Below are 15,880 nucleotides of genomic sequence, written 5' to 3' on the forward strand. Positions count from 1 at the left end.
CAGTGACTATCATAGTGTTGTTCACATAGTAGGAGCTCAGTACATGTTTATGGACTGACTGACAAGTAAATAAATATTTACAAATGAATGAAAAAAAAAACATTAAATACAAAGCAAGAACTCACATATTTGTGGAATAAATGAACTTCAGTCATCAATTTTTTTATTCATTTTAGGTTTTACATTTAGGTCCATGAACCATTTTGAGTTGGTTTCTGTAAATTGTGCAAGGCATGGTCAGTTGTTGCTGTGTTTTTTGTATAGAGGTATTCAAGTTTTCCAGCACCACGTGTTGCTCTGTACCACGTAGACTGTGGGATCGTAGTTCTCCAGCCCAGAATGGAACCGGCAGGGAAGTCCACTGGACCACAGGGAAGTCCCAGTTATCATTTATGGAGTTATCCCCCCTGTGAGCTTATCTCTCTACCCTTCAACCCTTCTGCTCCTGATTAAGTTCTATTCATTGGAAGGACTGATGCTGAAGCTGAAGCTCCCATACTTTGGGCACCTAATGCAAAGAACTGACTCATTGGAAAAGACCCTGATGCTGGGAAAGATTGAGGGCAGGAGGAGAAGGGGGCAACAGAGGATGAGATGGTTGGATGGCACCACCGACTTGATGGACATGAGTTTGAGCAAGCTCTGGGGGATGGCGAAGAACAGGGAAGCCTGGAGTGCTACAGTCCATGAGGTAGCAAAGAGTTGAACACGACTTGTCAACTCAACAACAACAAAACAAGTTGCCCATATATTAGGCCTCTTTCATTTTCTTTCTTTATCAATTTTTATTTATTTATTTTTGGCTTTCCCGGATCTTCATTGCTTTGCTCATGCTTTCTCTAGTTGTGGAGAGCGGGGGCTCCTCTTCCTTGTAGTGTGGGGTCTTCTCATTGCTGTGGTTTCCTTGTTACGGAGCACAGGCTCTAGGCATGCCGGCTTCGCAGTTGTAGCATGTGGGCTTTCCTGCTCCTTGGCATGTGGAACCTTCCCAGAGCAGGGATCAAACCCATGTCCCTTGCACTGGCAGGCTGATTATTATCCAGTGTGCCACCAGAGACCTCCACCACCTTCATTTTAAATCCTGCTCATTCCAGCCCTGTAAGAAGGCCAGACTCACACTCCTCCCCCTAGGTGGGGCCTTCCCAGCCAATCTCCGCTCTATGAGTCCCTGGGATCCCTACTGACCTTCTGGTATATCCCACTGATTTGATATGTAACAAAACTGGTGGCTCACTTGGTAATGAGTCTGCTTGCAATGCAGGAGACCTGGGTTCGATTCCTGGGTGGGGAAGATCCTCTGGAGGAGGACAAGGAAACCCACTCCAGTATTCTTGCCTGGAGAATTCCATGGACAGAGAAGCCTGGCAGGCTACAATCTGTGGGGTCACAAGAGTCAGACACGACTGAGTGACTAAGCACACATTTCTTTGTTGGTTGTCTTTTTTACTCTTTCTTCTAACCAGCTCCCAAACTGTCTTAGGGCCTGGTTCCCATCTTGTATCTGACCTAGCTCGGGATTCCTCTCAGGAGGTGTTTCATTATATTGTTGGTGAACTTGATTACCAACCTGGGTGACCAGACAAGACAATATAGTTGGAGAGGGAATACAAGCCAAGACAGTCCAGCATTTAACATCCAACCAGTGTTTTCACACTTTGTTACTGCAAGAGAATAGATCACACTTCGTCTTTCTGATTCTTCTAAAACAGGGAGTTTTCCAGTCTTATTTATTTTTTGACCCTGAGGCATGTGTCTTATCTCCCTGACCAGGAACTGAACCCACACCCCCTGCTTTGGAAAGCAGTCTTAACCACTGGACCACTGGGGAGGTTCCAACAGGGTTTTATTGATTTATTTATTTTTAAATCCAGCCCTTTTGCCTTCTGATTTAGAAGCATTTTACAGGTACCTTGAATCCCACAGATGACGCTAAAGAATGTGTCCTTGATTTCAACAGAAAATGTTCAAATGTTGTTTCGATGTTCTGATGCTTGTCTGTTTGTTGTTGAGTGGCATCAACCTGGGGTTGAGGAAATGTCTCTGCAGGTGTAGCAAGAAACCAAAATGAAAGCAAGTGGTCAACTTGGTAGTTCTCACTCCCTGAGTTCTCAGGGAAACAGCCAAAGACAGCACAGGAAAGGTGGGAAACCCAGGGAAGGAATGAATGAACAGGCCATCCACAGACCTCGGACGGGGCTCCTGAGTCATTGCGAGGCCAGGGCTTCTTTCCTCCCAGCCCAGCTCCCCTTGGGTGCTGCTGCTCCCCTTCCTCTTCCTGAAAGGGGGACCCTCCACTGGAGGATTGGGTCCCAGGCCAGTGAAGGGAGCGCCTCCCCAGGGCGGCCCCAGCCTCTCCGGGCAGAGAGGGGGTCAGATCGCCACTCTGCTTCTCTGTCCTGCTCTGGGGACTCCTGGCACCTTGCCTCTCTGCACAGAAATATAATCGTCCCTCTGAGATAACAAAGAGCTGGGAGGGTTGGGGAGGATCTGTAGGTCCTTCGCCCTGCCAGCTAGATGTCTAGGAGGGTGGGGAGGGGGACAAAGGCCCGCACGGCCTCGAGGACCTGATAACCGTCTGGGGACCTGTTGCCTCCTGTGTCTATGGGAGGAGGTGAGCGGTGCTGAATGAAACCCAGCAAAAAGGAGCTCTCCCCAAAGCCGGATCGGGTGTCTTTGTTTGGGAACACTGCAGAAAAGCCCTTCTCTCCTCCTGCAGTGTCCTCAGACCTCTTCCTTGAGAAGGCAGGCCCTCCCCTCCCCAGGACTCCCCTGCCCCATCTGAGTCTAGTTATTTTAGGGCTCAGCTGTTCCCGCCAGCGATGAGGACCCTTGCTCCGCTGGCGTGGCCCTGCAGAGCTGACACCTCCCTGTTATGGAAGAGTGTGGAGGGGGAGGCTAGCAAAGCCTACCACCAGCAGGGCAGGAAGGGCTGGAGAGCAGCTCTAGCCAGCTCTGGGGGTTCCTCAGACTTGGGAGGGGTACCGGTAGAGGCTGAACTGGTTGCAGGGGAGCAGCCTCGAGAGGAGGGAACCATCAGGATTTCTCCCTCCACGGTGGAGGTTCACAGGTCCCCGGGAGCAGGTGGGCCGGCCAGCCTTTTGCCCTAGGCTCCTGGAGTTAGGGAGCGGCAGTCAGTTACCATCTGGCTGCCATTTGGTGACCCCTGGCTGTTCTCAGCACAGCTTCAGCATATCGGGGAAGGGAGGGTCTTGTTTGGCTTGGTGTTTCTGTAAATAACATTTCACTCTCTCCCGACCAACTGAGAGTGGGAAAGGGAGGTCTCAGATTCTCTGGCTTGAGTGCAACATTTATCCTCCGAGCACTGGGGTGGGGTGGTGGGGGAGGGGGACATCTCTTGTGTCAGGCACTGTGCTGGGCACATGGTTCCGAAGACTGAATGAGATGAGGGGGAGCTCATGCCCCGAGATGAGCCTCCAGGAGCTGACAATCTTGTTGGGGAGTCAGGGGCACCTGCTGAGTATTTGGGGAGGAGGTGGCTCAGGGGAAGTAATAATGCCTGAGTCTTGAAAGTGAAACTCACAAGCCCATGGGGGATGCTGAAGGAAGGCAAGATGGGAGAGTGCATGCATGTCAGGATGCTGAAGCTTCTGAATTGGCTTGCTCCGGAGAGATGAACTCAGTGCTGGGCACAGAACAAGTGCTCCATAAATGCTAACCTTGCTCTTCCATTTTAACCCAGAATCACCTCTTTGGGTGCCTTTTTTCAGGTATCTTTGTGGTGAGACTACCCAATCACCACCACCCTCAGATCCTCTGCCCAAGATCTGCAGTAAAGGATATATATTTTTTCCCACTAATCTCCTCTTTCCTTGCTGACCCCATCAAGATAAGCAGCCCCTTTTGTTACAGATTTAACCGTGAAACAAGAAGAAAATAACAAGAACACATATGGAGAAGCTAACAAGGCTTATAAAACCTCCACGATCCTAACAGCCGTGGTCCCTGGTCTAGGTTTCAGACCCCCTCCAGGATGCTCATGGCAAACCAGCTGGCCTTTTGTCCTCTGCTTTCCTTCAGAGCTCCCTGAACTATCCCCTCTTTCTGACCCCAAAGTACAAACCCTCTCCCCGTAAAAGCCGCCCGTCCAAACCACCGTGCTGGGGAGCTGAGAGGTGACAGAGGTGGCAGTGACCGAAAAGTGGACATTTGCATTTCTGAGGACTCCCCAGGAGTAGAGAACCCAGTTCCTGAGGCTTCTGCCCTGCCCAGGGACAAAGATCAAAGATGCAGGGTTAGACTGGGATACACCTTTGAAGTGGATTCCATCCAAGGATATGCTAACAGAGTTGCAGATGACTTCTCCTGGGTTGTTAAGAACTTTTGGTGATATCGGACAAGCAGGGTCAGAGAGGAAAAGAATTTAAAAATAGACAGTGTTAGGTTAGGAGAGATAGGCATGCATTTTAAAAGACAGAGAGATGAAGGTGTCAGTGAGGGTGTGGGAAAATGGACACCCCAAATGCTTGTTGGTGAGAGTGCTGAGGGTATAACCTCCTTGGGGACCATGTCATAATATTTATCAATATTTAAAAGGTACATACCTCACATACTCTTTGACCCAAAAATTCTTCTTTTAGGAATTCAAGATACAGATGTCCTTGTATGTGTAGAAAGACTGTGTATATAATATATATTAATACATAGATATGTTTATATAAAAAGACTATATAACACATGGATATAGATACATTTATATAATGTATATGATAATCATTACAACATTGTGGTTGCAAAACACCATACATAGGGCATCCATCCCTAACAAAACACCAGCCATAGGGCACTTGGTGAAATAAATCGTGGTCTATAAATGCAAAATTGTGCATTTATTAAAAGGAATATGATAGATCTATATGGAAGGGAAAGAGCAAGAAGCTTTGGACTGTATATATAACAGATCTTTTCTGTTTAAGGAAAGAACGGGGGCACACACACCATTACACAGGCAGATACCTGCCTGCCTGGCTCCTGCTAAGTTGCTTCATTCGTGCCCGACTCTTTGCAATCCCATGCACTGTAGCCCATCAGGGTCCTCTGTCCATGGGATTCTCCAGACAAGAAAACTGGAGTCAGCTGCCATGCCCTCTTCCAGGGAATCTTCCTGACCCAGGGATCAAACTACCGTCTCCTGCATTGCAGGCAGATTCTTTACCTCTGAGCCACTGGGGAAGCCCATATGCAGATACCTATATATGTGTGTGTTTATCTAATTGTAGATTACCTGGAAGGAAACTCTCACACACACAATAGGTGAATTGAATGTCTAGGGTGTAAGTCGGGGAAGGGGCCCTTCAGACTACCCTTTTGGACTACTATAAAAATTTCATCCTGTGCCTATGTTTTTTCCCTCTTAGTTGAATGTCATTATTTAAAACAAAGCAAACTTCTATGAACTAAACTATTATTAGCGGTTTCCTTTGTGATGCAGTTATAGGACGCTTACGTTGTTTGTTTACATACCTTTCTATCATTTGAACTTTGGGAACGGAGCTTGTCTATAGGGTAGTCTCTACAGTCGATCAGGCTGAGTGCTGGGTGTGTGTTTCAGGGGCTAAAATTTCTGTGCACTTCTCCCCTGACCTCTGTCCAGAGGAGGTGGCACCTTCTTTTGTTCCTGACCATGTACTACTTTTATGATCAGCAAGATAATAAAGTAATGATGATATGATGATGGCATGTGTGGAAAAAGCAAAGGTACACTGAGTGCTATGACTTTATCTTCAGTAATCATGGAGACACATCCCACCAATGCACGTCCACAGGGACAGCGTTTAAGTGGCCACTCTCAGGCCTTCGCAGATGCACCCGTTCTTTCTTTCACAGTGACCACAGCCCCAACCACTCTGCAAAATGGCCCCAGATCTGAAGAGACAGAGAACAAGAAAGCTGATTTCTGAAATGGCAGATGATTATAAACAGCACACTGGAATCAGGGGGGGCTGCAGACCCCTCCCATCATGAGTGGTTCCTGAAACCAGCTCTCCTCTGAACAGCAGGGCCCAAGGGCGGGGTGCTGGGGTGCAGGGTGGGGAGGCTCTTCCCTAGTCAGAAGCAGGGCCCTCTCCTGCTGTGCCCTGTAGCCCATGAGTGGCTTCAGTCAGCAGTCCAAGGCGGGGGAGTCAGCTGAGTGAACTGGGGTGGAATTCTGAGACCTTACTAGGAAACCATCCGGATGAGTGTTCAGTCTTACGGGGAGTTTCTCGCCAAAGCTAGGCAAAGGCTAATAATTCACTGTTATTCCCAAAGTTACTTGTTTGACTGTCATAGGTTTCTAAGCACGTGAGCTTATTTTCTAAGAAGTGTATAGGAAACGCAAATAACTGCATTAGGGTTGATCTCTCTGCCTAAGCCTTTTTTTTTTTTTTTTTAATGTTTTGCTTGGCATCCCCAAGAGCTAATAGTTAATGAATGCTTGCCAGGCAGACACCTTTCTAAATGCTTTTTACATTTGCTAAGTGAGGTCATTACTTTTAAATCTCACAACAATGAGAGAGGGATGACTGTTAGCTCCCATTTCACGGATGAGAAAACTGAGGCTTGGCAAGGCTAACCTGACCCACAAGTGGTGAGCTAAGGAAGTGATTCTGCAGATCCAGACAGTCTGACTCCAGAGCCTTCACTGCCAGCCTTTCACCTCGGGAAAAGAAGCTGCTCTTGGTTTAGCAATGTCTACAAAAGGGAATTTAAAACTGTTCTTGCTTTAAAGATTCAATTATTTTTTTAAAAAAAGTTTAAACCACACTAAACAGATTTGTCACAGTTTGAGTATGTATTTTAAAGAGAACTTGTTACTAGTCTGCTTGACTCAATCAATACCAGAGTCATTTTTTTTTTTTCCTAAAACATTTACGCCTTCTGAGATCTTGGGAGTGTGTATGTGTCGGGGGTAGGAAGTCGGGTGGCAGGGAAAAGAAAGAACTGAAATCTGGCATCTGTGAGCCCAAGCGTCAACATCTCTTAGGGGTGTCACTAGGTTTCAGAATTACTCTGCTTGAGTTCAGCTGGTGCTGTTGGAGATGTTGTTCAGGAATTTTGTGGTGAAGTTGAAGTGAGGGCTTGGGAAAACATGGAAGGCATTTTTCAAGAGACTCAACCAGCCAGCGCAGAAATTGTATTTTAAGTAACCATATCTCTGTTATGAATAGGCCCACAGAGAATTGAAATGGAAAGAATCTTTCAAATCAAATGTGCTTTCTGCTAGGTATGTTTCAAGTTTATTTTTCATTTTAATCTTTTTCCATACCCCTACCCTCTTATAATTCCATTTCCTGCTTTTCAAAGTTTTCAGAAGAAGAACAAGGGGTGGTATTTTGATTAGAGGGATGGCTTGTTTGGCTTGGTTGCCCGTAGGAATGATCCCCACAAATTCTTGTTTGGCTCTGGTGTTTTGTCACCTCTGTAGAAGATCCCAGAAGCAGGTCCCCTGGCCCCACAGCCCACCTTCCCAAGAGTATGTATGATTCGGGTCACTAATCACCCAAATGAGAGCTGCCGTGGGTAGTACGATTCCAAGCCCAGGTCTTCAGTGCAGTAAACCTTATGAAAACAGTCAGGGGAGAAAGTTTGTTATGGTAAAAAGTCGAATGTCGGGGGTGAAGGAAGAGAACCGAGAGGAAGACAAGTACCCAAGTCAGATGGCTCATCCCTCTGTGTCACCAAGCTGGACCCTCCAATGCGAGGGCTGCCCTCCGCGGCAGCATCTTGGCGATTGGCTCCGATGCTGCAAAGTCCTCTCTTAATGACTTAATGGAGACTCAGGGAGCCTGGCCGCCAAGGCTCATCTCTGCAATTTCTTCCTTCCTGCATTTTTATTGAAGCACCGGGAACAGAGCCAGGACATTTGATGATGTTTGTTTCTACAGATCCTCCACTCCCTTTTTTCCCCTTACAGATCAGATTATCGTGTGTTGGTGGCAGCAAAAAAAAAAGAAAAGCAGAGTATTGATGACAGGTAGTGAATTGCTGGGAACATACTAGGATAGGGAATGCACACCCTACTTGGTCCAGACGGCGGGGTAGGTCATGTCGCCCCTGACGGGGGAGAAGGTGCTTTGTCCTAGGACTGGGGAGCGGTCGGGCCCCCCTCCTGCCCTCCTTTTCCTGTTTCTGCTTCAGGTGGCCTTTTATTGAAACTCTAAAGCGCATTGGAGGATCTAAATGAGACTTTCTTTAGCCTTAATCAAAAATGCAGGATAACCAGGGAGGGATCTCCTAGCCTTTTGCTTCAGTGAGTTTCCAGTATTCCTCCGGGGCGAGGTAAGCACTGGTGGGTCTGGAATCCGAATATTTTTTTTATGTGTCACCTTGACAAGGTTAGTAGCTTTTCTGGGCCTCAATTGTAAAATGGATAAATAGGGTCGTGAAGATGTTAAAAAAAAAAAAAGCCAAAACAATCCATCTAAAGCCCCGCAGGTGGTGCTGGACACTGCAGTAGTTGCTCATTAAATGTAGCCTGGCTTTACCGGAGTTACCGGGAACACCAAGGGGCGAATCTCTAGCTTCAAAACCATTCCCTGGTGGTAGGAGGGGGATCAGGCTGGCCACCCCAACTCAGGGATGCTAAAGCTTCACCCAGATTGATCCCAGTTTGGGTCTAAAGAGACTTCCTGAGTCCTTTGCCCCACTCCACTCACCACTTTTTTTCTTTTTGGCCACACCACGCGGCATGCGGGATCTTGGTTCTCCCCAACCAGGGATTGAACCCCTGCCACTTGCATTGGCAGTGTAGAGGTCTTAGCCAACTGGACCACCAGGAAGTCCTTCCCTCCTTTCTTCTCATCACCATCAATGGGCTTCATCTGCCCACATCCCCACTCCACACTTCATCCTGAAAAGTACCTGCAGTGCCCAGGTTCCGTAAGGACTGACATCAAAGAAGAAGTGATTGAGGCTAAGAAAAACAGAAGGTGAGCAATCAAGGCGAGTGAAACAGACTGTTGATTCTCAAGATCCTTTTTCTCAATAGCCTCCTTGGCCATGCCTCTCTGGCCTCGGATTCTCATTCTCTCTGCGCCTCTCAGCCAGGTTTCAAATGAATGATGTAACGCTGAAGATTTATGGAGTGTCCACAATGTTCCTGCTCTGGCTTCTGCCCTCTGCTTCACTGCTCTCTCCTCCTGGGCAGAACTTGCTGACCTTCTTCTTTCAGAGGTCCCTTTCAATCTCTTGTCAATCGCATTATCCTTCTCTAGGGAATCAATCCGCTAGCAAACTAAGGCAGCCTCTTGGCACTTCCAGACCACGGCTTGTAAAAACACAGAACCCAGAATCCCCATTCATCAATGCTGATTTTTCCACGGCTCTGCTTCCTACAGGGGTGCATGGAGGTGAGGGGTGCAGGGGGAGGGGTGAATGGTGAAGAGAAGCCGGCAGTGACAGAGGCTGACCCTTCCCTGTGGTGGGGTTTCTTACTGGCCCCAAGCTCCTGAGCCAGGCTGTAGAGAGGGCACCCAGGGGATGCCCTAATGGGCCCTTGAGCCCAGGATGGGGTCAGCCCCAGCTGCCCGTGGCCCCTTGCATTGCAGATGAAGGAAATAAGAGCAGGCAGACACCTCCTGGATGAGACCTTTCTGATGCTTCTTTCTGGCAAAGAAAAAGAAACTGTTTGGCTCCTGCTTGGGGGAACTCTAACTTGGAGAGGGAATGGCAATGCTTACGATGAAATTATTATTTTTTAAAATTTACTGTCATAACCATTTCTAGTTAATTTTAATTTTAAAGTCTTTTAAAAATTATTTATCTTTCAGGGCTTCCCTTGTGGCTCAGATGGTAGAGAATCTGTCTGCAGTGCAGGAAACCTGGGTTTAATCCTTGGGTCAGGACGACCCCCTGGAGAAGGGCATGGCAACCCACTCCAGTATTCTTGCCTGGAGAATCCCATGGACAGAGGAGCCTGGCAGGCTACAGTCCATGAGGGTCGAAAAGAGTCAGACATGACTGAGCGACTGGGAGAACTCTAAGTTGGAGGGGGAGTGATGATGCTTACAATGAAATTATTTTTAAAATTTCTGTCATAACTATTTTTATTTAATTTTAGTTTAAAAACTATTTATCTATCTATCTTTTGGCTGTGCTGCATGGCTTGTAGGATCTAGTTCCTGGACCAGGGGTTGAACATGTGCCAGCTTCCCTCTTCCCTCTGTGGACTCTAGTATCTCTGGGCCTCAGTGTACAGACACGAACTCACATATCTATTAATGGAGAGGTTTCATGTACAGGTGCTGTGAAGGTGTCCAAGGTGAGTGAGAGGCAACCCCCTGCCCATTGACTTACTTCCTCCAGCGGATGCAGGAAGGGGGCATATCTCAAGCGTTCTCCCCGAAGCACCCACCAGCCCCTGTCCCGGTGACAGGACCTCCTTTGCGTCTCAGGAGACAGGAGGAACATAATGGCATAAGAAGGGAGAATAAAGCTTGCATTCCAGGTATCAGGGGTCACCTGCACAGCGAGCGGCAACCACCGTCCACCAGCCTCACTATGCTTCAGGCTTTGGGACATGCCAAGCGAGGATCAGAGGGAGGCTGGGTGATTTGCCCCACTGGGCTTCAAATCATGGAATCTTAGGAGCTAGGATGCTAGGTAGTTTCCCATTTCTTGAATTGATTTCCCTCTGTGATGAAGCTTAACAACCGTCTGCCCCGAAATGAGAAAAATAAAATCACGTAGTGAGTTTTCCCATATTTCTTTTAAAGGATTCTCCTTCATATTCTAAGATTGTGTGTCCCCTCCTTTTTTTATGTTCTAAGATTGTGTCTCTCCTCCTTTTTTTAGTCCTGAAATGTGCTTCCTTTTTTAAATGATAGTCAGAGGAGCCAGCGATATTTTAAAAATATTCTTATCTGGTGACAAGTTTTCAGTAAAGTTTCAGTAAATTGCACTGGACCCAAATTTGGGAATCACGGATCAAATCCAACCCGTTCCTCCCGGGGGTGGGGAAACTGAAGCCTAACAAACTCAAGGGACCCATCCAAGGTCAGATAGCAGGTAGGTGCCCTCTGTCTCTTCTCAACGTGTTCCCCATTCTGGGGCCTTTGTGTGATGGGGCCTTAGAATGTGTGACAAACACTGCGTGGTCCCTGAAAGGGCAGTGATCTTCCTGCCTCCCTGGTTCTGGTATTAGAGAATCAGTCTCTCTGTTTCTCTCTCTCTTTTTGAAGTGAAAAGTCTCCTTCCCCCCCCTTTTTTTTTTAATATTTATTTATTTACTTACCCCAGGTTGTGGTATGTGGGATCTTCGATCTTAGCTGTGGTATGAAGGATGGTGTTGGAGAAGACCCTTGAGAGTCCCTTGGACTGCAAGGAGATCCAACCAGTCCATCCTAAAGGAGATCAGTCCTGGATGTTCATTGGAAGGACTGAGGCTGAAGCTGAAGCTCCAATACTTTGGCCACCTGATGTGAAGAACTGACTCATTGGAAAAGACCCTGATGCTGGGAAAGACTGAAGGCAGGAGGAGAAAGGGACGACAGAGGATGAGATGGTTGGTTGGCGTCGCCAACTTGATGGACATAAGGTTGAGTAAACTCCAGGAGTTGGTGATGGACAGGGAAGCCTGGCGTGCTGCGGACCATGGGGTCACAAAGAACTGAACTGAACTGAACTGAGGGATGGTGGGGTCTTTTAGTTGCAGCCGGCAAACTCTTAATTGTGGCCAGTGGGATCTAGTTCTCTGTCCAGGGATGGAACCCGGGGCCCCCTGCCCCGGGAGTGCGAAGTCCTAGCCACTGAACCACCAGGTAAATTCTCAGTCTTCTCTAACCAACTGCACGGGACTCTACCTTAGCTCCCTTGAATGGAGCACCTCTTCTCCCCTTCGAAGGCAGACAGCGACCCAGCCCTCCCCTTCGACAGCTGAGAGCTGGCCTCTTCCACTGAGTCCCTAAAAGGTAGAACCCAGGCCACCACTCTGCAGCGCTCCCTAGTCTGACCTCCAGGAGGGGTGCGAGGTGCCACTCACTGGCTCATAAACACTCCATTTACCTGGCTTCCCTTTGTGCTCACCTGACCGAAGTTAAACTTCCTGAGGGATAAAAAACAAAACAAAACAAAACATTCGTTTATTCTCTTTGTTCTGGAGACTCTCCACCTCTTTGGGTCTATTATCTCTAACAAAGCAACGCCCTCTGTTCTGAGCTCCAAAAAGATCAGATGGATTGAATAATGAGGCGGACTGGAGCTGGGAGGCTGGTGGAGGGGAGGATTCTTAAAGCAAAGCTTGGGGTGAGAGTGAAAACCTTGGAGCTTAAGGAGGTTCAGCTCCAGGACTAGGCTATGTTGGGAAGGAAATAAGCTCTGACACTTCTGGGCATGGAAGAAGCCACGTGAAGCCCCTAGAAGTCAGAGCAAGGCTGGTAGAGAGCAGGGAAGGCTCTTTCCTATTCTGGAAACTTCCCGGCTTCCTTTCCTATTGAATTGAATTGGAGAGTGGGTTCCTCCAGCCCTCCAGCTCCCAGGCAAAAACAACCTCCCTTCCTTTGTTACTGTCTGGTAAGGGGACCATGGCCAGCTTTCTGTTTATCTGTCCAAACCAAGGAGGTGGGGCTCAGATTAAAACAGAAGCTGCATTTTGCCTTGGGTAAAGAAAAAAAATAAAATAAAAAAGAAGAGCACTCTCCATTCAGAGTCCTCTTCTCCCGCCAGCTTAAAGGGCTCTCAGCCCAGATCACAGATCAATGAAGACTGAGTAGATCATTCAGCTGGACACAGGACCCACATAGGTCTTTGGGCCATGACCAGTGGTACTGCCCTTCTTTGCGGAGAGATTCTTCTAGAGGTGGGTCTCATTACCTCCAGAAATAAAAGTGTTCAGAGAGAGAGGAGGAGGAGAAGATATTTACTCACTGCACAGGAAATAGTAAATATGTTAGGAGAGAACTTGGGGACCGAGGGAGGAGCTGGCCCCTTACCTGAGGCTGTGCGTGCTAAGTCGCTTTAGTCATCTCTTTGCGACCCCACGGACTGTAGCCCACCAGGCTCCTCTGTCCATGGGATGCTCTGGGCAAGAATACTGGAGTGGGTTGCCATGCCCTTCTCCAGGGGATTTTTCTGACCCAGGGATCAAACCTATGTCTTCTGTAGCTCCTGCATTGCAGGCAGATTCTTTACCACTGAGCCACCAGTGAAGCCCTACCTGAAGCTGAGAAGGTGTCAATTGTCCAATCAGAGAATAGGAACGAAATGTTTCCACCCCCTACCCCCACCCCCCAGCTTGTAAGTCCTAATTCAAGACAACTTGTTTATCCTGGGTTTGTCCTCAAGGACAGTAGTCTGGATTTAGAGAAAGAAAACCCACATTTTTAACATTCCGATACCCATTAGGTAACAAGACGTGATGGATTTTGGAATCAGGCAAGCTCTGGCTCCAAGAGCGAGGCAGGGAATTGGCTCAAGGTCATTGCTGTGATTTAGCTTTGGAAGCTTGGACGGTTGCCTGGCTTCTTTGGAGTCTCAGCTTCCACATCTGTAAAGTGGAGATAAAGAATGATATCACAGCTGGAGCTAATATAAAGATGAAATAGCAATCAAGGTGTATGAGAACCCCAGTGCTTAAGTAGGTTCTCAAAATTGCATGTTCCCTCCTGCTCTCTGCTACCTACCTGGCTGCAATCAAGACTTCTGAGAAGGGGAAAGTGAGTAGAAGTAATTCTCTCATTTTAAAAATTGGACACTCCCTGTTGCTATGTCCTGTCCCCAGGTTGCTCAGTGAATGCTGTCATCATTAGAATGTATTTGTGAGTGCTTAGTTCCTTAATCGTGTCCGACTCTTTGTGACTCTATGGATTGTAGCCCGCTAGGCTCCTTTGTTTATGGGATTCTCCAGGCAAGAATACTGGAGTGGGTAGCCATTTCCTTCTCCAGGGGATCTTCCCAACCCAGGGATTGAACTCGGGTCTTTTGCACTGCAGGCAGATTATTTATTGTCTAAGCCACCAGGGAGAAGGAGAAGGCAATGGCACCCCACTCCAGTACTCTTGCCTGGAAAATCCCATGGATGGAGGAGCCTGGTAGGCTGCAGTCCATGGGGTCTCGAAGAGTCCGACACGACTGAGCGACTTCACTTTCACTTTTCACTTTCATGCATTGGAGAAGGAAATGGCAACCCACTCCAGTGTTCTTGCCTGGAGAATCCCAGGGACGGGGGAGCCTGGTGGGCTGCCGTCTATGGGGTCGCACAGAGTCGGACATGACTGAAGTGACTTAGCAGTAGCAGCAAACCACCAGGGAAGCCCAGAACACATTTATCCAGCTGCTAATCTGTTTAAAGGCAGCTTGGCTTGGTGGGAAGACTAGAGAATCAGAATCCAGAAGACAGCTTCTCTTTCTGGTCCACCACTTGGTCTCAGAGATATGTGATTCTCTGGATGGGGAGGGCCCTTCAAGGTCATGTCCTCCAACCACAAACCTGAAGCTTGACCCTTATTCTACACACACACATACACATGCACACATATACACCATCTCTCATAAAGTGGTTGTCCAGCTTCTTTAGGAACAGCTCACTACATTTGAGACATCTTGCTGAATTGTTGTTAGGCTTCCCTGGTGGCTCGGATGGTGAGGAATCTGTCTGCAGTGCAGGAGACCCGGGTTCGATCCCTGGGCTGGGAATCTTTAGACAATTCTGTGCAAAGTTGTTCTTTCAAAGTGAAATTTGTCTTCCTGATGTTTCTTCCTATTTACCATACTTCTATCCCTTCAGGACATAAAGAAAAATAGATTCTGTCCCCCACGTGACAGTCATGCATTTAAAGCTGATCGTGTCTGCCTGAGTTTTCTCTGGCCCCCAGAAGCCACCTTCATTCCTTTGCCATTTGCTTTGCCTCTCTGCACTCACCCAAACACGATGAGACTCAGTCCTCTTGTTTTAAAGGCAGGGATCGTTATTCCTGACTCAGGGAGGATTTAACAATGAAATGTACCTTCCACCCGGGCTGGGCTCTATTAATATTTGATAATAAATGAGTAGATGAATGAGTATGTGAGAGCGCTGTGCAAACAGCAATCTGCTTGCTGCATTAGTCTGTTCAGGCTGTCAGAACAAGGTACCACAGCCTGGGGGGTTTAAACAACAGAATCGTACTCTTTTCTCACCATTTGGAGGCTGAAAGTTCAAGAGCAAGCTGCTGGGTTTTTCTGAGACATCTCTGCCTGGCTGGCAGATGGCTGCCTTTTCACTGCGTCCTCCCATGGCTGTTCTTGCCCTGTGTTATTTGTGTCCTGTTTTCCTTTTTGTTGTAAGGCCCACTGTACAGACTTCTTTTTAACCTAATACATCTTTAAAGACTTTATGGATACATTTGGAGGTATTGGGAGTTGGTGCTTAAATATATGAATTTGATAGGTCATCAATTTAGCCCATAGACTTCCCTTGTGGTCCATGGTTAAGAATCTACCTTGCAGTGCAGGGAACGTGGGTTTAGTTCCTGGCTGGAGAACTAAGGTCCCACATGCAGCGGAGCAACTCAGAGCTCTCACTACAGCTAGAGAATCCGTGCATCTCGCAAATAGAGAGTCCATAGGCTGCGACGAAAGATCCTGCATTTGTGACAAGGATCCTATGGGCTGCAAAGACCTGACACAGCCAAATAGACAAATGAACAAATATTTTAAAAGAAGTTAAAAGGAACAATTAAAAAAAAGTTTAAAAATTTAGCTCACAACACTCACCAATGTATTATTGTCCTCAATTAAAAAAAACAACCTTTTATTTATTATTTATTTTTGATTGTGCTGGTTCTTCATTGCTGTGTGGGCTTTTTCTCTAGTTGGGGAGAGTGGAGGCTACTCTCTAGTTGCCAAACGTGGCTTTCTCATTGAGGTAGCTTTCCTGGTTACAGAGGACGGGCTCTAGGGTGTGTGG

Source organism: Bos indicus, chromosome 27 (assembly GCF_029378745.1).
Source record: "Bos indicus isolate NIAB-ARS_2022 breed Sahiwal x Tharparkar chromosome 27, NIAB-ARS_B.indTharparkar_mat_pri_1.0, whole genome shotgun sequence".
In the NCBI taxonomy this organism is placed as follows: Eukaryota; Metazoa; Chordata; class Mammalia; order Artiodactyla; family Bovidae; genus Bos; species Bos indicus.